The sequence below is a fragment of the Danaus plexippus genome, chromosome Z (genome assembly GCF_018135715.1).
Source record: "Danaus plexippus chromosome Z, MEX_DaPlex, whole genome shotgun sequence".
Taxonomy (NCBI): Eukaryota; Metazoa; Arthropoda; class Insecta; order Lepidoptera; family Nymphalidae; genus Danaus; species Danaus plexippus.
This window is the reverse complement of record NC_083559.1, coordinates 14,059,077-14,081,848: the sequence shown is the minus strand read 5'-3', so window position 1 is coordinate 14,081,848 and position 22,772 is coordinate 14,059,077. Positions and strand designations below refer to the sequence as shown.

The 22,772-nt window shown below is 29.4% G+C and overlaps 1 protein-coding gene across 5 annotated transcripts in view; it reads right to left on the bottom strand.

Moving 5' to 3' along the window:
• The window catches only part of LOC116777891 (zinc finger CCCH domain-containing protein 13), a 36,293-nt gene extending 13,636 nt beyond the window's left edge, over positions 1-22,657 (bottom strand). Inside the window, exons 1-2 of one of the 5 annotated variants that reach the window (XM_032671675.2) lie at positions 22,225-22,654; positions 6,452-6,486 (exon numbers count right to left, since the gene is read on the bottom strand). The gene's annotated coding sequence lies outside the window, so the exon portion shown is untranslated. Of the gene's footprint in view, positions 1-6,451; positions 6,487-19,635; positions 19,869-22,224 lie in introns of those variants that run through there. The other 4 variants (XM_032671680.2, XM_032671674.2, XM_032671678.2 and 1 more) reach the window with 4 other exon arrangements.
• Between the last annotated feature and the right edge of the window lie 115 nt (positions 22,658-22,772).

The following is a 22,772-nucleotide window of genomic DNA, read 5'->3' as shown; positions in this document are numbered from 1 at the left end:
ATAATTAAAAATTAAAACTATAAAGTTTCTAGTTATGAATTAACCGTTTATGATCACGTCGTTCTTTATAATATTTTTATCGCAAATTATTCACAATACACTATTGTATGTTTTGTATCCAAAAAAAGACTAACAATTGACAATAAATTTTTACATTGACATCGATGAGCATGAAATAAAAGTGCAATTCTCATACTAACACTTGAACTTATTAAGTTTGAAAGACAAAAACTGTTGCCCATTGTTATATCAAATGTTTTTTTATATGGCAATAATACATCAGTGTCAGTGAAAAATGATCAAATAGATTTATTTATAATGAATCTTAATTATACTCTATACATAAAAACTATTGTCATTAAAAAAAAAAACTACAATGTTTCATATCATGAGTTGTATACAGCCTCAACCTAAATCGTATTTTAATTTTTTTTTTTTCATTCAAATTGTATACTCATGTAATGTCATTGATTATTTATAAATGGAATTAAAATAATGTTAACATAATTAACAGACAAATGAAGCAGGTGTTCAGTTGATTCGTTAATGTGCGGGCGTAACCCGTCACGGCTGTTAGCATTAAGATGGCGGGTGACGCAATAAGTAACCAAAACACCTATAACAGTATCGGAATTTAACCTCGACGAGTACAATTTGGAAAACGGTCAATGTCCTTTGTAATCAAATTAATAAGAATGCTTGTGGTCACCGTTTCACTAGATCCAAGGCGTGTTGCTAAAGCTTTTATTATTTCAATTGATAATAATAATAATTGTACAGAAAAATTTATATCGATTTCCTTGTATTTCATCAACTTCACAACGGCCACCGACTTCTTGTAACGGTCGTTGTACTGCAGACGTGCGAAGCTGTTCCTGTTTTTTGATGTTCCGTTTTTATCGGAGACACTTACACCACGAAAATAATATATTGTTAGCTATTTATTATATCGCCTTGAAAGGCAGCCAGTGGCTTAGAAAAAGTCGCTATATAAAATAAGCCAAGCGCTTTATAAAATAACCAATCACTAACCCGGATAATTCGTGCAATTTTCAAAAGCACTGTGTGTACTAATGACGAAGCGTCGCACATCACCGTTACAATTCTACCGTTACAGTCGCTAACGGTTACATAACCACGCAACCTAACCTTAGTTAATTGCAACCCACATACAGATAATTGTTTATTAGAGCATATTTAAAATTTTTGCCATTTTCTTAAGGTTATGTCGAAATTGCCATATTATTTCGGCCTCTAAATAAAGAATAAATTAAGGTTGATTCGTATGACTCATAGTCACAGGTTTCGTCAAATGTTTCTGTGGAAACTTCTACACATGATTTTTGTTTTTTTTTTTTTAAAGATATTTTCCGTATTTTATTTTATTTTTTTATATATGCCAGTTAGTTTTTGGGCATAATAAGGGCAAAAACAATTACATGTAGTGTTGTCAGTGTGTTGGTATACTGGGTTCGCCTTCCGTCCGCAATCCGATGTACTAGAATAATAGCGTATTGTTCCAACAAGTCACGAGCTGTTCTAGCTTAAAAATATTGAATCAAATTAACAGGTATTAAGGTTTCTTTTGCTGTGGGAAATATTAAAGAAGCCACGGTGTCACAAGTGCAGGCAAACAATTTCATTGTCCCGAAGAACATTAGATTGAACTTATGTTTTCCCAGAGCGCGTTTATTTCCGTTACGTCTTAAATTAAAAATAAAAAGTCTTAATAATAATTACATTCATTTACATATAAATTATTTGTTTGTTTCTAACTAAAAACATTAATGAATTTCGGAAAACATTGACGTCATTCTATTTAAATAGATCTCGTACTAATGTTTTATATTCTAAGTACAGTGTATCGATTTCCAACAATTGCCACGTATCAAGTAAACACCTGGAACAGTCGTTTAGTGACGATTTATACGTCATGATTGTATCGATTGATTACATTTTCCAAACGATTAAGAAAGTCGGATGTAACGATGTGTTAAAATTTCATCACGACAATTGATTTTTAATCATGCGTTCATAAATACGTCTAACATTGAACACTGAAACATTAACAAAATTGATTGTAATTCGAGTTTAAATTGACTGAAGGCAATCATGTTACGATTCTAACAATCTTTTGCTGGGACTCCTTGGAAATTTCAAAACTATATCAGTGATATATGCTGTCTTTTTGATTTTATCTATTTTTACCATGAAAATAGTCGCCAGTTAATAATTTCCTTTAACACTAATTATGTTTAATCGTATTTCATAGTGAATTTTATATTTATATTTTAATGATGCGGCGTGTAATCGGAACTAATTTTTGTTTAACACTAGTAAGTTGAGTAGTCGGAAATGGCTTGAATGGTTAGTTTCAGTAATCGATTTTAATAAATATATTTTCATTAATAAAAGAAAACATCTCATTTTGTTTAGTTTTTCGATTTTCTTATTTAAATTAAATAATCTTTACAAATGGCAGAATAACTTAATACCAGTACACATTAGGTAATGATTACATTATACATTAATGACGTAACTTCCCGCGGAAGTATCCGATCACCGATCACATTGCTTTCATACTATCGCTAAGAAAAAGGTTACATATGCTAATGGTTATGTTCATATGTTTTTTCTTATTAGTTTATTACCAAGGAGGTTTGAAACAAAGTGGCGCATTATAAAGTACATAAAAAAGTATGTATACGGAAAATGTTACTGGTAAAATAGCAGTAATAAATAAAATTATTTTTTATTATTTAAAAAGATTGTTCTCAATTCATTTATAAATGTTAAAACATACAAGGCTGCTCATTTCAAATCTACAGTTAATTTTAACCAATGCTTATTCCATTTTTAATCGTAACTTATTAACTAAAATATAATATGTTTCGCTTTATATTATCAGGTAAAGCTTACCTTATCATCGCTTATCGTCTGGTTCAACGACCGAAGATATTGGGATGAACCAAATTTTATATCTAAAAAGAATATCTTTTTTGAAATAGAAATATTAGCAGCTTTATAACTTCTATTTGCCATATTTTATAACGGACAATTAAACACGGTTTCTATCAAGCAATCGAAATATTTACATTAAATCAGTTAACCGCTTCAAAATCAAATTAGAAGGTATCTTAAAAATGTCATATTATGGAAGTGAGTATTTGAAAAGGTTAGGATTTAGGAACACGTATTTCATGACGTTTTAAATGCATTGTTAATTAATGAGGCTGTGCATCTGAATTGTAATTTCAAAATGTCCATTTTATACACAATAAAGTTTGATGCAATAGAGATATTTTTATAACTGCGACCCACGTTATTAGAACGGTCTTGTGCAACTCGCCGCGGAGTTGTAATTAGTAACGACAGCAGAAAAAACATACAAAATGAGAAACAGGTTTTTTTATAGATTTTTTTTTCATTATTTTAATTTATATAACACAGTCGTAAAACTGTTCAAGTTGTACATGGCATAACTTCTTTAATTATTATAATTCGGGACGTTTCTGTTCATAAAAATATATGTGTGAATACTCTGACGGTACGTGTGCAATGCTATACATTAAAAGTGTATCGTTCTTACAATGGGACCAAGGTTTGGTTCTCGGCTCATGCGTGAATATTTTTTATGGCGTTGATAGCCGTCATTATCGGATATATAATTTATAACAAATTCACATTTTTTTTTCGTAATGTTACTTAAATATTTCGTCACAAACAACTCTGAGAAAACAACAAGTCAGTTGTTTTGTTGTTGAAAATTCAAAAGGTTCTAAAGTTTCCTATAAAACACATTTATTTTCGTTAATCGCGATGGACCCGGCGCCCGCACGGTGAAATCATTGAATGCTAAGAGGCTTCGTCTCTCTTTGTTCATGTCAACTAATTGATTGTAACTTATTCTGTCTCAGAATGTTGATGTTTTCAGGTCTAAGATACGATGAATAAGAAAAAAAATTGACCTTGTTTACATATTCAGTAAATAAAAATTCAACTCATTCCTAGCCTTTTATTTGTCCGTCGATATTTCAACTCAATTACAATATGTATTTTGCCAATCAACCATGAATTTTGCATGGCTACCACAGCGTTATCAAGAAACGGTCTTGCAATTTACACCAATCCTATTTGGTACGAGAGAATTTTTCTACGAACACTATTAGTGAGTTTCAATATAACAAACAGAGTTAAGTACTAAACTAATATTTTTCGGATTATACTAAGCGTATTTTATTCTTTCGTCTCATCTCGTCTGCCCGTGATCACGGTTGCTGCAAAGTAACCGAAACGTCGGAGTATGTAGTTTTTTAAAATGAATTACTTTTATTTAAATGAACAGTCGCGAAGGTCTTTGATCTCATTATGCTTACCATTTTGTATAGTCACTTTTCGAACGCTGCGTTTCCAGTTCTAGCGTTCTCGTTTCTAAATTTTCGCACAATATAAAATTAAAATAGTTAAATGATATACGAGGAACGCTGCGTATGTAGTGTTGATTCAAAACTTAGACTAAACTTATGGTTATAGCTAAAAGTAAACTTCGGTTTTAAAGTTGGCGTCAATTCTACCTCATGTTTTCAATACATTTCCCGTTTAACTATTTAAAATATTTGAAAATGACATAATTTTCAATTCTATCAATTCTGTGGAATGTATCATTTTATTTGATTATTATTTTTTGTGTTAAAACGAATTTTATTATTTAGATTCGAATGAAATATCAAAAAAGAACGAATTCCTATAATGATTTTGAAAGTGATCACACAAAATGGCGGCAGGTTGTTTTATTTCCATCTTTGATTACAATTATATTGGGACCATATTTTTATTATGGAAGAGAAAGTGTTTATGTAATGGAACCCGTCCCTGGTGACAACTGATGGACGGACGAATGACCAATTGTCATTTATATATATTTTTTTGTTATGTTGAAAGTGAAATCGGAATGTATATTGAATTTCAATTTTCTAAAAATTTTTTTTTTATGCCAAGGTCGACACGAGAAAAAAGGTTTTTTTTGTTGCCTTTGACTTGCCTTTTGTTCTTAATTTTCTGTAGGATCATAAAAGGCTATTCAAACGATTTGTCAATAATTATTATTGGAGTGTTTAAATAATTTTTATTCGTTTATCAATGTAGTGTAAGAGTTGATGTAAAGCGAAGGTTGTAAACAGGAACGAAAACAGGATTACTGTCAACGACCGAGCAAGTGACTCCCGATTGCTTCTAGTATTAATAGTTTTGCTTTTTGATTGCTTTTCATTTTATAACAGAGTATAATTATATGAAATTAAAAACAAGAATACGATAAACAGATAAGAATTTAAATTGTCACTTTGCTTATTTGAACAGAACGCTAAATTTTTTAATGAGATTCTTTTTTGATGCGCTGATTCTTAAGTCTGTTAGTTTCTTAATTGGAAGGATATTTTTTTAACAAATCTATAAAGCCGTCATAAACAATTTTATATATAATTTTTCACATATATTTCCTACATTTAACCTAAATTTTCTATAACAAAGCGGTCAAACGTTTAAAATATTTAATCTCTGTTAAAAATGTAAGTTATCTTCTTTTGAAATGAGATGTCGATAGCGATATCTCTGGAATTTCGTGTTTGTATTGGATTTAAAAAAGTGGGTCGAACTACTTTTGTCCTGTCTTCTACAAAAATAAGCAAATAATAAAACAATTTAATGAATATCGAAACATTACTGTAAACTTAAGTGAAACAAATTTGAATGATAGTTGTGTTAAATAGTATGAGATACCTATTTAGTATTATATATATTGATCCTGGTGATAAATCTGAACCTGTATAAACATCATTAATGTATATTTGGTTGTACATTTACTTATTATTAATTATCGCAATACAACAAAACAAAGCAAACAGTTTTATGCATTATAGCGTCAGCATTGTAATAAATGTCTATAAAAAACGACATAAATATGAAATAAAATTTTAATTATTGAGAATTTAATGAGCTCTCATAATTCAAGTTTATTATTTAAAATTCGTTTATAAAATTACATTATAAATTACTTGATATGTATATTCATAAAATTCTACGAAAACCGCTTCTTAGAGTTGTTTTTTTTTATAAAAACTTACCATGGTTTTTAGTTTATATTAAAATGTTTATAAACATGTATAAATAAATATATATAATGTCATTGTTTATTTATAGATCACTGCTCGAGTCCATTCCATCGCAAACAAAAACTTTCGTACTTGTCTCGGCACGAATACCTATCTCATTCTGTCATGCATTTGCATGCGCTCGACAAAGTTTTCCATTCGAAAACCCTATCAGAAAATACAAACTATTTCGTATAAAATCATCAACAATGATTTGGAATTAAATTTATTATTAATAATAATGTTACCATCTAGTATAAAATAAATAAATAACTTAAAAATCTATTCTCTATAAAAATTACCTGTCGCTGTAATATTATCTGCTCTCGGCCGCTACCTGCGAATTACAAAAAAAAATTTACCAATCATAATTTATATTAATGTAAAACATTTAGAAAAGAACAGGCGGTTGTTTTGAATGCTCAGTGTTAATACAATTTTTCATATGAAACTATGACACATAAAAAAATATTAAAGGCTGTTGAGATAAGTATTGCTGTTTGTATATAAAAATAAATGCTAAAATGTATGACGCGTAACGTCCGGAAAGTAACAAGAGCCGGTCAAAACTTTTACGTAACCTCTGTTAGATATTAGCGGTCGTATGCAAATTGTTTTTACTTAACACATTCACTAATGCTGCTTTAGTATTATGCAATGAAACGCATGCATTTTAATATCTGTGCACGAAGCGACATTGAAAATTGTGGGTAAATCAGACCAATCTACTGATATCACATACACACCAGTACGTACATTATTAATGGTTGTAAATACAAAAATAGTTTTTTGCTCTTTTTGATATTACTTTTTTAAAATATCGTTTTAATATAATCTCTTTTAAGTTGTATTTATACAACTAATTTTGGCTTCTCTATACTCTTATATATGTGTGCGTGTGTGTGTGTGTGTGTGTGTACGTATGAGACGGTCATAGTTAGAAAAAATCTTTAATTGCAAAAATTTTAAAACGTTTAAATGAACGTAAAAGATTAAAAGCGAATCAGTGTTGTGGAACGTAACAGTGAAATCTTGTTTATCTGCTGTTTCTTTCGTAAACAAATCAATTTCATGAACCGCTCAAACCGAATACTTTGCAACTGCGTCTGTTTAAACATAAACGGCGTTGGTTCATATAGTTTCACACGTAATTCTTCGTAACAAAAGTGTTGTGTTTCTTATTTCTATTGATTATACCCGTCTTTGTGATGTAAAAACACATTTCCAACAAGCGATTTCCTTAACATAACACTCATTTGTATGATACCTTCCGTACCTATCATTGAATTGACGTATATGGTATGTCATTTTTAACTTTTCCGTATTTGAATTAATGACGTTGATATTCCATTTATAGTTTGATATGCACGTAAATGTGAGTGATTTATATTGAAAAAAAAAATTACTTATTAATACACAATTGACTTACTAGTTAATATAATTATATCACTTGTTATATGTTTTGATAGAATTCGCATTAATAGTGCCGTGGTGGTGGCAAAGGTTGTTGTTGTTGAGATTCATCAAAATGCATTAAATCTAAAATAGTTGATGACATACGCAAGCCGACCGGTCACTCAACTCACTCACCTTGGCTGGAGGGCGGCCAGTCTAACAATGTACCATATGAACTAGCATGTTGTGGCTTGTGTGATTTGATTTAATAATAAAAGAATCGAAAAACCAATATAAGACGAGCCCTTATTTAAACTGTTCGCTGAAAAATTATACAAATATCTGCTCAAATGTACGCAAGTCGATATCGAAAAGCTTATTTTTATTGAAATTTGTGCCAAGGCAAGCCTGAGATATCTTTACAAATGCCCGAAGTTATTGCAGTTATTATCACTGAACTGAATATCATTAAAAGTATAACAAAACATATATTTCAATAATAATAGTATTTTTTTTAATTGTACAGGATTTAATTTAAACTACACAATAGCATGTCCCATATAATATCTAAAGCTGACTACATTTTGTCTAATTACAATATTTTTACTTCCAGAGTGTTATTTACCATATTTATTTTGTTTAATGCTCGGACATATTTATTATGGGAATTAGCTTAGGATTGCTTTTGATCATAAAAGAGTTATTCAATGTTTTTAATGTCTTAATCAAAACATCTGTGTTTGTTTTTTTGTTATCATTCCAGTTGCAATGTTTTGTTCGCGAATTTTAAGTGTCAGCTGTATATCTATAAGAATGCTTATACGACGTTTAAAATACATTGGGTTTAACTGGTGACTGGTTTCCCCATTACCTGAATATAAAAATCAAACAATATTTACTGAGCATTCTATTAGAGATGATCTAACATTAAGTTTTCCTAACAAAAATCTTACCTCTAAAATCCAGTTATCGTAATAAAATTTAACTACCATTAATGTAAGTACAGTTTTGTTGGAAAACAGCAGTGAAAGTTAATGCGATATGTTATTCAGTAATGTAACGTAACTTTGTAACTGCCTGTAAGAAAGTGTACGCGATTTAACTACGTGATATGACGTTGTAAGATTTTTGGTGACTTAAGAATTCTTAAGGGGCCTCCGCCACTTGTTACAATGCGTACATACACACAGCTCATATACATATATGTGGAAGTACTTTGCGTCCCCTCTGACTTACAGAACACTTGTTAATATTTAATTTTAAATCATAATTAATATAGTTATTTTAATTTTTAACAGTTGCTGTGTAACAGGAAATGTTTATAAGAACTGCGCATGACATTAACTGTGGTATTTGCAAGATAATTAATCTACAGTCAGCGGGAGTGTATCTGTTAAAATTACTGGTGTAAATTACATGTAATTTTCATTAATAAGAACCTGTACTTCGAGTGCATTGAGCATCATTGTCCAGACCAGCTTGTCAAGAATCTAGATGGTAATCAGCACTAGAGACTACCTTGTTAGACTTTCGCCGAGGCTAATAATTCTGATATAAATTGTATAAGATGAAATTTCTCCGTTTATTTAGCTTATTATACAACCAAGGCGTAATTCGACAGGTCGTATAACGTAACTCATCTCACATTTACGGACATTAACTGGACTTTAAAATAACGTTATTAACGCAAGTCTCGTTCCAAACAGAAAAAACCATAATCGTTAAAATCGTATGCTAACCTTACTTTAATGTTTAAATAACGTGAAAAAACTTTGCAGAAATCAAGGAAAAGTTAGCCGCCGCAATACAGACCTTCTTTGTTACAATATTTATTGATTAGTTACTAGACGAGTGATTGTGACAGTACAAGGTCGTTTTTGTCGTGACAAAGGCCTAGATGCCACATTCTGTATTTCAAACATCACATTCTTTACTTTCAAATGAATCGAATAACTGAAATGAATTTATTTATTTTAATGTTTTTTCTTGTTTGTGCTCTACATTGTGATAAACACAAAATAAAACTCATCATTGAAACATATATTATTACGATAAACTGATGGGACTTTTTCAAATGTTAAATTACATCTGTCGACTTCGAAGCTATCTTTCAAGGCCTTAGTTTTATTTGTAAAAATAAAAATAAATTCGTTCGAGATCTACATCAAATTAGCTGAGACAAACAATGAGACATTTACAAACTATACATTCATACATAACATTGTTATTAAGTCCTTTGGAATGTTCATGGAGTATATACTTTATAAAGACATTCCTTTTTTCAATAAGTAAAACAAGTTAAGGTAGTCAGTAAAACCACTGTTATAATAATTCAATTTTACGATCACTCTGCCTTGATTAATTGAATTTTCCGGACGGATGAATTAATTTTGTGGCTATTTGCCGTACTTATTTATGATGATTTCATTGCTAATTAATGATCAATTATATTATTTTAAACAGATTATATTTGCTGAAGTATGTATGTAGCTTTAATTTTATATATTTATTTTTACAATTTTTATTAAATAAATACTTTTTATGTATTACTTTGAATAGGTTTTTGAGAGCTGCAGATTGTTCATATTAATATACATATAAAATACAGAAGAAACACCGATTTTAATGAAATCCAAAAAGCTAGCTAGGCAAAAAGCTAGGTTAATAAAAGAAAAAAAAAAACACAAACTATTAGTACCACACGCCGCTTTCATCCAAACCCCTCGCATTAAAATTCCAAGACGATTCGTTACAACTAAGCAACATAAAAACAGACTAAATTAATAAAAAGTGAAAAAGAGATCCAACAAGAGGCACGCGATCGAGACTCGAACCTGTGCTATTAACGTACCTGATTCACCGTCATTATTTAAAAAGTACATATGAGCACATCAATAGAAAATATATAGTATCGTTCACGTTGTAAAACATTTTAATTACTAAGACAATTCCGGACATGAATAAATGTGTATTATTAGCATAAGAAAATTATATATATATTTTTTTATTATTTATTCTAAACAATAGCCTTCTACTGTCTATTTTGTTAACTCCGTCGCAAAGTGTATCGAGAAATTTCTTGTTAAGTTAGATGTGATATGCTCTCATTCTTACATTATATTGACAAATGAAATCACTTTTCCAGATAACTGTACTGTGTGATAGTATAAGCGTGTGGCATAATCTCTTCCTGTATGAGAACAGTTTATAGTTATACAGGTAAGAAACCTTCAAGATTGTATTCGAAGGCTAAGCTTATATTTACCATTTGCAGTAAACCTATCTCTAGGTATGTTCCAATAACGCTTACCATGATAATTTTAACGATGAAATTTTAAATTATTGTTTGCAAATTGTTTATAATTAGTTCACATTTAGTAGAATATATGTCTTCGTTTCTTTTAAGTTACTAAGCACATACATTATATAATCAAAAAGAATAACTTTAAATTTATTACATTAAAAGAGATTGCTTTGAAACTAGCCAATAGACTTTTTATTCTGATATTAATCTAACTATGTCAGATACATTAATACTTTTTACACAAAAGCTGTAAACAGCACGGGGGGATATAATCTGAATGTTAAGGTAAATTTACTGATAAGATTTAGTTGTATGACTAAAATTACTCTTGATTCTTTGGGATTGTTTTAAGTAGGTTATCTTAAATTTTTGTCGGAACAAATTAGTTTACAATGAACATATATATTAAAAATTGTTGCGGATTTTATTAACACTACGTCTCATTTTAGGCTTCAAATAATCCCGATTTTTCATTGAAAGAGGTTGAATAGCCGCAGGATTTCATAAAATTTTACCAGACTTATTTTAAATAAACCCAGCTAGCGTAACATTCCTTGTTTTCGAGATAGTCGCGTTAGCTTTTTACACGTTCAATTGTGATTAACATCACTATGTGCCGTAAATGTAGATTTGAAAGTACTTTAATCACTGAGACATGTCTTAATTCTTATGCAGATTGGACAGTGACAAATTGCTTGCAACAGTTTAGTTTAAATGCCTCAAAATGTTTTCAATATACGCAAAATTAGGTTGCTCATTGTGTTTTAACGTTCGACTGTGCAAGCGGTATTCGTGTAATATGCAACACATATATTTAGCTTAAAATTTGTATATATAAATAATAAATATGTTAATATATGCAAACGTGAAATATCAAATGTATTTTAAACATAATTTATTTTAATTGAAAGCACGGAACGTGTGAAATAAACATATACAAGGTCGGTGAAATTATCTCGAATGGAATTAGTGAAAGTTCAAGTGCGGTGTACACGCGGACTGACAAATGGATTTTCACTTTATTAACAATGTTAATAATGTATGCGGACAAACTGACGTTTTATAGGAACTAAACTTAACAGATTTTTTAAGACTATTTTTATGTTTATTTACTAATAATTAAGAAAAGGAAGTGTTTATTTCGTTTTCCATTAGACTCGATTATAAATATTAACGAATATATATATATCCATATTTAGGTTCTCAACATTCGACTTTTGTCATAACAATGATCAGACATATTCATGTCCGTTCCTATTAAAGGTCTCAACTGACATATTTTAAGTGTACTTTAAGTGTAATTGCGATTTGAGTTTTATTTTTTTATGAAGTCGATAGATTTTACCAATCTTCATGTTGCTGACTTCATACCAACAAGGAGGAAACCTGAAATCATTTATAAAATTAAATTTAAATAGTGGTTATCACGCACGGACCCTTTCAAACACAATTGTACTAAGCGAAAACAAGTATCAGAAATATAGAAAATATTATATTAAAATAACTCAACAACATTTTTAGTTTAGTCAGTTTTCATATTCATAAATGACATTTTAAACTAAACTAAAACAAATGACAATTTACGCACGCTCGAATAGTTTTTTAGTTCACAGATATAAACTTCGTCCTTATGTATCGTATAAAATCAGTTTTGAGTTACAATCACGGTTCACAACACAAATATAATAATGCAATCACTTTTTACGACGATAAGAATTTCCCTTTCAAATAACATATCGCTTCCTAGCCATTGTTCACAGTTGTTATAACAAAAACTATAATTACATTCTTATTGACTGTTTCTGTGATTCAAACTGAACAGACTTCGCTGTGAGATACAGCATATTTAAGTATTGATGTAAGAATTAAATAGTGATAGTTTTATTTCATTGTTAAAACCACGTATATTGAATAGAAATATTACTTTATCTATTAATTCTTTCTCTATTAATGTATGTTTCGGCACACATTTTGTTTTTCGTTCGTTAGTTTCTAATATTTTATTGTGTTCGTATTAACAGAATAATTTCGATCACGTTACCACAAAAGTAACTAAATTCGATAAGGAAGGTATAGCGTTTTGAAAGATCCCTTATATAGATATAAACAGCTCATTAGCACTTACAAAACTATTGTTAGGCGTTTCTAAATACCGATACTGATCTAAGTTGTTGAATTTACAATGAACGAAAATCATTTAAATTCTTAACACAGACGTATTTAGAAAAGCATAACATCCTCGTGGGAGCCGACGTAATAGCATTATATTTGATCAAACGTACATACAACTTAAGAAGCTCTCAGCTAAGAGTTTATGTAACGTAAAACTAATTTACCCTTTCATATATTTATATAAATATATGCATATATTATTTTACACCAGACTTTGATAATTAAAACCGGATCATTTAACATGTAATAAATAGTTTCTAGCGATTTATATCGACGTAATTACGTACACAGAAACATGTTAATCCGCAAAATCCGTTACGTTAGAGTGATTTAATGATTGGTGTGTAAACAACATTAATCCATTAAGGCTATGTCGGCTAATGACTCAAATTTTCCTAATGTATAGTTAAGACGATTTAAAGTGACCTTGCATATAAAATAACACTAATAGGAGTAAATTTTGCTTGTATTTAACGTGTTTTAAAGAAAAATAAGTACGTCCAATCGTTTTAAGAAACATTAATAATTATGAAATAATTTTTATTTAAAACATAAGTTAAATATGAAAGTCTAGAATATATATTGAATAGAAGTGAGGAATAAAACAGAACAGTATTTGGTGTTTAGTAATAGGACAAAATTTACTAACGGGTAATAATATGTGGTAAATAGTTATCGTAAAAATAATCGTATGTATTTTGCTCTTCTTTAGAAGTTTCACACGGATAAGCCTTAATATATTTTTAATGACTTAACATTTTTAACGACGCCATGTTTTAATTGCTATTATCTAGCAAGTTTATATGTTTTTAAAATAACCGTAACAAAATATTCTAAGATTCCTTAATTAAGACGCGATTTCGAAGAGTGTAAAATGTTAAAAGTTGTACGAGATAAAAAAAAATGGGTTTTCAATGGGATCTTATTGTTTTAAATTGATACATTACATTTTTTAATCTAAGCAAGACCTGTGATAGATGTTTAAAGTATCAAAACATAGTATAATGCGTGCATGACACGTGACGTTAGCGAAAACTAAAAAGAAAGCTCGCTCGTAAATAATGTTACATAGTGAATTTATGGCCGTGGGGGATTTTGCGTACATAGTTTCACTTGGTGTCGTGCGAGAATAAAAATCATTTGCAGTTCGGAAATTGAAAGTAGACTCGCACGGGTCGCGACTGGGACAGAACTAAGAGATGCACGCAACTTTCTCTGTTTATATTTCACACGTTTTCAACAAAACTTTGTATTTTCACGCATGCTGTGACATAATCTGTGAGAGCGGTGTACCTCTGCATCGCGTTTAGTAGGAAATTCACTGGAAAGTTTTCTTTGGACAACCGAACAGGTAACAGTAACGTTACTGACTTTGAAGAAAGGTGTCCGAATTTTATTTTATTTTTATTTTAATTCTTGTTCGAGCGGAATTCTTTATTCTCTTGCTTTGATAGGTTTGGCCGAAACAAGTTTTTTTATTTGATCTATTATGTAAGGGTTTCGCATAAGGAACGAATGTCGAGTTTTAAAACTACCCGAAAATTTTATAGATAAAGACAAAGCTCTTTATAAATCTTCAACTTAAAAGTGTATTATTATGATAATCATTGGCTTTATATTGCACCGAAATTGATCAAGTGGCAATACTAATTACAATTTATATGTAGATATATTAAAATCACACGGAAACAACATTTAAATCATTCCAAAATGACGCCTAAATTACGACAAATTATTGCTATAGAATTCAAAATTGCGTTAATTGTACTAAACTACGTGCTATTAAAATATTTTGGATAAAATTTGATATTTTAATTTATTTACATAAATAGAAAACCAATGAAACGAGTCCTTTGATTATAGAATCTATATATATATATATATATATAAATATATATATATAAATATATATATATATATATAATAACTATGAGTGATGGCGAAATGTAGCTAGCAATTTAATAATAGTTTCATAAAATATAAACATTCAACATAATATGTCCTGTATCTCAAAAGGGCCTCCATATAAGTATTAATATTTGGAAAAGGTTTTCAAAAGCTGAGAATCGAAATCACATAAAATATCAATGTATTGAAATCAAATGATTTGAAGAAACATTTTATGTCCCAATAAATAATTGTATATTGAAATAATATTTTAGTATTTCAACCCCAATAACTCCATCTCTTAAAATGTTGATACTTAAAAGACATTCACAGTTTTTAATAGTAAAGAATTAAAATGGACAGGAAATCGTTTAGAATTACTTTCACTGTTAAAAACATCGATTTTGTTTTAAAAAAAAAAAATAATTGATTCAGCAATTTTATGCTCAATAAATCTCGAAGTCCGCTTTATAGAATGATTAAAGATTTAAGAAATTTATTTATTATCGATGCTTTTATTGAATACACTTTTATTATTATATAAAAAATTTCAAGGCATCCGACGATTATGATACGTCAAGGTTCCCAATAAATTTTGTCAAATTGCTGACAATTCTATTATTTTTCTTGTTTCTAGAGCGAAACTGAATGTTTCAGCTTCTAGGTGCGCTTATTTTCATTGTGCCTTTTATTTTTTCGAGCGGATAAAGTTCATACTACCCACATTTTGTGTGTCGTGTTCGAAGATGAAACTAAGTAAGCATTCTTAGTGTATTTTTCTTTAAACTCAAGACTTTTTATCATATCTGTCTTTACACGTTCTGGTGATAGATGCAATCGACTTCCTTAAGAAAGAGTTGCTTCATTTACCGACGCGGTCACACTGTCGCAAGTGGGTCACGCCATCATAAAACTTAATAGAACGAATTTTGTCATTTTGACACATTGGAATTAAAATACCATTAGCATAATTTTCAACAAATTTAACATTTCGACAGTTTGTAATAAATATATTTGTAACCAGCCCCGAATACATAATTAAGGTGTTTTGTGAGAATATTTCGTTTGTTTGCTTGCAATATTTGGAAATTCAAGTGGAAAATTAAGTATATATATTCAAAACAAAATGTCGTTATTAAATAGTGGAAATACAAGTTGAAATAAATCAGCCAGTCTTGTTTGTGAATTATGAAATCATTTGTAAATTGATTCATCAGGATTCAAAATCAATCGAAGTTAATTGTCGACATCGCTGTTTCATATATTTAACTTATTTTTGATGTAGATGCATAACGTCGTTATGCAGCATCAAAAATTTTCTCACAAAACATTTCATAATCAAATATAATAACAACAGTTTTGATATTCGCCAAAGACATTCGCTATTAAACAAGAATTTGTAGGTATAGAATATATAAATAATGAGACTAAATATGGAAAAGCGAAAAAAAATACAATTAAAGGCTTATTTTCCTAATAAAAACGTTATGATGAAAAACTATTCTTAAGAAAAAAACGGTTTAAGACTTTATTTTAATACAACATTTATTATCGTACAAAAATTACTTAGTTTAGTGACAGACATAATTTAGTAATTCTCTAAGTAACAAGTAACAATACGATTATTTGTTTCTGGATGGTTTTCACCTAAAATTCTGACTTATTTTTCTGATTATCGCTCATTGAAAATTTACAAAAAAAAATATTTTACTAAAGTTGAATAGAGACAACAACAAATTAGTTTTCCATTAAAAGAAGCTTCATACATCTTGTGATTATACAAATTCAATTATAAGAAACTTTATCTATATTATTTTAAATTATTTAAATAGTTTTTATGTATCAAATACTAAATCTATCACGGGTACAAAAGCCAAGGCAACGATATTCGTAAATAATACCACTTAAAATGTCAAAGAACACTCATTAAAATTCCAACGACGTTCTTAAATACACGCTTTTTATGTAAATTGATGCTTGTTTGAAAACTTCTATGCAGTATGGGTTAGATATAAATTAATATTATATTTATTAAGTAGTAAACATTTTATTTGATAAACTTTAACGTTGTTTGAATTCAAAGTTGTTGAAATACCATACAAACTTTATGTATGAAATAGGATGGCTGCTTTCTTTGAACTTGACACATAAAGCAGTTTCAAATTCAAAAGAATTCCTCTTATAGATTCTATAAAGACATAATCATTGACAAGTTAATGTGGGAATTATAAGTTTATCAGACACAAACTAATATGAAGCTCTATGTTTTGAGAGTTTTTAAGTAATTTCAAGTTATAGCTAATCTGAACCAAGCTTCCTAGGCGTGTTTCTCGGTATGGGAGCCCATGGCGTTTCTATATTTAGCCTCACCGAACAATCACCTCGCGCTGCTAGCGTCCCATAGCTCTTATGCTTGTATATTATGCCTTACTGTTTCGTAAGAAGAAGAAAAAAAAAAACAAAAACCATACAAACAACTGTAATTCAAGTTATTATATGATTCACAACTATCATGTTACGTAAGAACAAAATCGATTAAACTATAAAGATATGCGGCAGAGCATCCACTTTCCAATATGCCGATGGGTTTTCAAATCGGTTCTGTAAGAATTGCTTTGTGATGCTAGAAAGCCGATGAAAGTATGGAGTATTGCAATGAAAATGTATTAGCCTACATAAACATTTCTATGACTAAACGTTTTAATCACTTGAAGACTGTTTCCTGTAAATCAATTATTATAATAATTTGTTTGTTATCATATTCAGGCAAAATCAGAGCATTACATATCACAGAATCCTGAACTAAGCTCAAATATTTTCTCTATAAGAAGGAAATAAATTTCTTTAAAGCAATAACAATTTAAATAATGAATTTTAATTGATACAAGAATACAACGTAAAATTATCAATTCTATCTGTTACAGTAATCGATGACATTTAAAATTCCTTTCGAAATCGATCCAAAAATAATTAAGATGTTAACAGCTCGGGTGTTAATTAACTGTTATATAACCGATATGTGAAAAGATTTAAAGGAATTCAACCGCATGCAAAAATATCTAAGGTTTTTTCATATATTATTTCGACAAATTTCTTATCACAAGACAATTAGTCTTGATCTTATTAATGAATATATAGTTTGAAAAATTTTACATTATGAAACTTTTTTTGACCATCATTATAAAAAGTATCAAAAAAGTTAGTAAAAACTTTTATGTGGTAATTTCGTATCATCGAATTAAGCAGAATGTAATTAAACTTCGCAAGAAAAACAGAACGAAAAAAAATTAATGTTTATTTAAAAGCAAATCTAATTAATGTTAGAACCAACTTGATGTTAGGATTCATTTGTATTAAATGAAACGAGACTCGTATAACATTGTACCTATAATTTATTTTATATGACGGAGTGGTTCCCGTAAACGAAGCCACACATCAGCGTCATAAAATGCACCCTCATTAATCTTCATTGAAAAAGAAATGAGGAAATTTATTTCACGCTTAACTCTGATCAACTTTTTGTTCGATGTGAACGTATTTGTAAAGTTTACACTTTCACTCAAAAAAAAATCTAGAATTGTTGATAGAGAAAAACTACTTTGTTTAGAATATTAATAAAATATTCAATATCATTTTATATTTCATCAAGACCTTTCGTGTCTAATTGTATCTCATTTAAGTTATGTCATGAGATCGTTGATGTCTTTTGTACGAATCAAATTAAATGTTAAATATTTTCAGATATCATTGTTGTTGTCAGAACATTATAGTTTATAAACAAGAAAAATTTATACAAACAAACAAACAGTAACAATTTGCTTTGTTTTCCATTGACACAACGAAAGTATTTTAAATAAGTCAATGAATTAATTACTGAGGGTAGTTACACACCAGGTTTCTCGATTATCATAACTAAGGCATAAGAAAATGTAGGTACATATAAAATATAACTAAGTTATAAGTATATAAGTTTAATCGATTTGATAAGACCTTATCAAAGGTAATACCTAACTCACAACAATATTTATGCATTCCAATGACTATGTCGTTGTTCGCAGAGCAACTCTCTTAAACCTTGTACAGTAGGTACTATTAGTTATTCGTGATAAAATTAATAATTCATTTAAATAAAAATAAGAAATATCTTAAATGTACACTTCAACTCGGCGTGATGTTATCTTGAAATACCTTAGAAGAATTACCTCTGGTGAAATGAACAATTAATCTCCTCTGTATCCTTGATGAGTCGGCTAGAAATTACCTTAACGAATTGAAGCATCGAGACGTGCAAATACATATTCACATCAGCATTATCCAAATCATAAAATCGTACATAATTCTTACTAAAACAATAATTGTCTTAATATTTTATTTACGCAAAGCATGATGAAAAAAAATCTATGTAATGTTATTAAGGACGAATAATAAATTAAAAAATATATATATATTAAAAATAGTTTCGTAGCTAATAAGTTTGTGACTAATTAGCATCGAAACGATTGCTTTAAAATTTAAATGGTGAAATAATCAGGCAAAAGGTAGGTAGGTGGATACAAGCGTGCGAGGCTTCCAACACAATATTGTTCACGTACGAGTAAAAAATTCGCAGGCGCTTTTTTATGCGACACAAAAAAGACTGTCGACGAGATACCGTCAACAAGGAACATATAATAAAATACACATGAAAGGTATTTCATAATAATCATATATTTTTTTAAATAGACTCACCGATAGATCCGTTGGAAGCACGTATTTCTGGAAATCACAATTTTCTTGAAACACTGTTCTGCAATCGAAATTTTATCACTTTATCTTGTCCAAAGCAGACTTTTTCGAATGCAAGGTTAAATATTGAATATTCAACACAATGTAGCACCAATTATGAGTTCGTTTTAATAATAATACGTCAGTCTACCGCGACAGTCGGCGGTTCACTGAAGAGAAGTGAGAGACACGTCACTAGCTGCGCCCGCGCCGAGTCGAGCTCACCTTTACTTTGTATACCAAGCCTTAACAATCTTGGGCCTCCAAGATACCGTCTATCGTAATATTTATGAAATTTTCATTTTGGAATTCACATATTTTTGATAATCGTCTTCTTTAATCAAATTCAATAAGATTTTTAATATTAAATAACTTTCAACATTTACATTATATATCAAAAAATCGACTGGAATTTTTAATCCAGTCTTTAGTTTTTAGTTTGTTATTATTCAAATTAAGATTGTAAAAAAAAAGTTAATAATACGTATCGAGTGAACGCATAATCTAGATTTAATGGAATATTAAAATAAAAGTATCAAGATCATTCGATCGGCGTAGTCCAGTCGACATCCCGTGGTACGGCCTCGATATTCGGTAAACGCACACAGGTTTAAAACTACTACCTTCCACATTCATGCGTACAGACGGAATTGTTTGTCAATTGATCGATGATAGCAAAAAATATTTAGCACAATAAAAAACAACTTTGCGGTAGTTTAGAATCTCGAATCACGTCCACCATTCATTTTCTGTTATTATAAAGTTTAGCAGGTAGTTCATCATTCGAGTTTACAATGTATGCATACGGATTTTTGCTCCCTCTTATATAATATATCAAAATGTCGTTATACACTCTTCAGATATTTTAGAGGTGTTATTTTGTCGTTATACATATATAAAGATTCGGGGACAAATTGGAAGCCTAATGTCGTCACTAAATTATTATTAATTGAACATTAGCGATGGTTACGGAATTTTATTTCAATTCTAATATACTATACAATAATATTATCTCTAAAGAATTGAAGGTTTGTTGGAATTTTATTGTCTTTATTACTTAATTTGATGAAAAGGTAATCTGCAAATATATTTTATGATTTTTCAATTCATTTTCACCATACAAGAAAATTAAATTTGTTAATATACTATAATAATCAAAGTTTTCATTATTTTCTTTTATTCCGTTCGTTTTTTTTTTTTTTGTCTAAATATGGTCTCTTCAGGTGTAGAAAAAAGTTAAGCCTATTTTGCTTATTACTTATTTTTATTTTAACATAACTTTCGAAGACATGTGGGTATTATAAAACTATTAGTCTGTATCCTTCATTGAGTTTACACCAAGTTGTTAGATAAAATTTTGCCAGATAAAAACAGTCAAGACCCAAGTTCATGCGAGGATGTAGCTACTCAGGATATAATTAATGATTTCTAAATAATCATAAATTCCATATAAAATTTGTTTCCGGTTAATTACCAAAATAGTAATAAAATCGAGAAAATGTTTTATCTTACACATAGACATCAACGACGTTAGTGTGATGTACTCGCATGTGGGGATGATGATTTGTATAGGATCAAATCTATAAGAGAATGGCATTGAGGTAACTGCAAAAATATTAATGTTTCTCTCGTCCGGTTATTACAAAACATTTGCGCGTGTCCCGATAGCCGAATAGAAAATTGAATAACTGCACGATTAATAGTTAATATGCATGTTATTTGAAACACGCATGATATTCATATTTTTATGTTAGAACCTTCGAGCCGTAACAATTTTCGCCATGTCTATGGTTCTTGTGAAAGTTTATATATTTTTGTAATGTTTAGATATAAATCATCATCTTAAAACACATCTGTTTTATTTAGATATTAAAACAACGTAGGGTACTTAATATTATGTCGTTTTGTTTAACCTCGTGTCATTACTTGCCGTAAGTAATCCAGTTTTGAACAGTATACCAACAGTTAATTTGTCAAAAAAAATATAATTCATATACGAATATTATATAAACGTAGTAAATAAAGACATATTGTGTTATTTAATTAAGTGGAAATAGAAAATAGATGAGTCTCCAATCTGTGATTGCCATTGTAAGTAATGACTTGTTAGAATGTACCCACATCTAACGTTAGTCATTTTATTTCAAAGTTATTAAGATTTGATGGACAATTTTCTTGGACATGAAGTGAAATATCCAAAGAATGCGAAAGTAACATATTTTCTTCCAACACCGTTAAATTATTAGTTGGTTAAGTGTTTCATGCCCATACGTAATAGGAAAAACATGATCTTTTATATAAAAAATGTCCCACATATATGACACTACGTAACATAGTACACAGGCATCTGGAAAATCTCGTTTAAAAGTTTTGACTGACTACAGTTATGAACAATAATTTTTAATTGCATAACATATACTTATATAAGGATAAAATTTTACATAGTCATTACTTTTAAAACGTATTTAAATTCTATTTACATGTTGAGAAGAATAATTTGAATAATAACTGTTTTTTTTTTCGAGGATAGAAAGAAAAATATACTTTTCTCACCTTTAAGTATAGAGCTTTCTTTCACACGTATCACTTTCTTAATACATTAAAAACTGCTAATAATATAGATATAAAATACGCTGGAGTGCCTTGTGAGTTGTGACCACTTAACCTGTTAGTCAAAAAAAAAAACGCAAGTGACTTCTATTCTTCGTCCACTACTTGACACATTGACATCTCTGACAAACATTTAAACGGGTAACGGATTTAACCAGTTCCGTCAAAATTATTCAAACTGACAAGTTGTAAACAGTTTTTGGATATAAAGAAAGTTAGTGGATGTGGGTCGCAACCTGTTATGAACTCAACGAGACCGGTTCAGTAAAAGGCGTATGATAAGAAATTCCGATATGATGAGCGACGTAATGGTTTTTGTAGTCCGATAATTTAATATTTTTTACAAACCTATGACCCGTACGAGATATTAACTGTTAACCGTATGAAATTAATTTATATACCGCTAACTTTGACATGTGAGAAACATCCTTCTAAAAAAAAATATAGGTTTTTGTGTTCATATTGTTGTTTCAATAGCAGCCTGTTTAAAT